This window comes from Cicer arietinum, chromosome 3 (genome assembly GCF_000331145.2).
Source record: "Cicer arietinum cultivar CDC Frontier isolate Library 1 chromosome 3, Cicar.CDCFrontier_v2.0, whole genome shotgun sequence".
NCBI lineage: Eukaryota > Viridiplantae > Streptophyta > Magnoliopsida > Fabales > Fabaceae > Cicer > Cicer arietinum.
This window is the reverse complement of record NC_021162.2, coordinates 57,409,328-57,409,527: the sequence shown is the minus strand read 5'-3', so window position 1 is coordinate 57,409,527 and position 200 is coordinate 57,409,328.

Sequence of the window (200 nt, the reverse complement as noted above, 5' to 3'; positions counted from 1 at the left end):
AAGATGCGTCAGAAAATGACTTGATATTTTTTTTTTGTAAAAGAATGTAGTGCAATTTACTAAAATATTATTTATTCATTTATTTGCAAAATTAATAATTCAGTTATTAGATCAATATTCATTTATGCTCCAAAATAAAATAAAGTCTCTTTAAGTGAAATTCAAAATAAGCAAGGTTGACTGAAATTAATTACATTCAA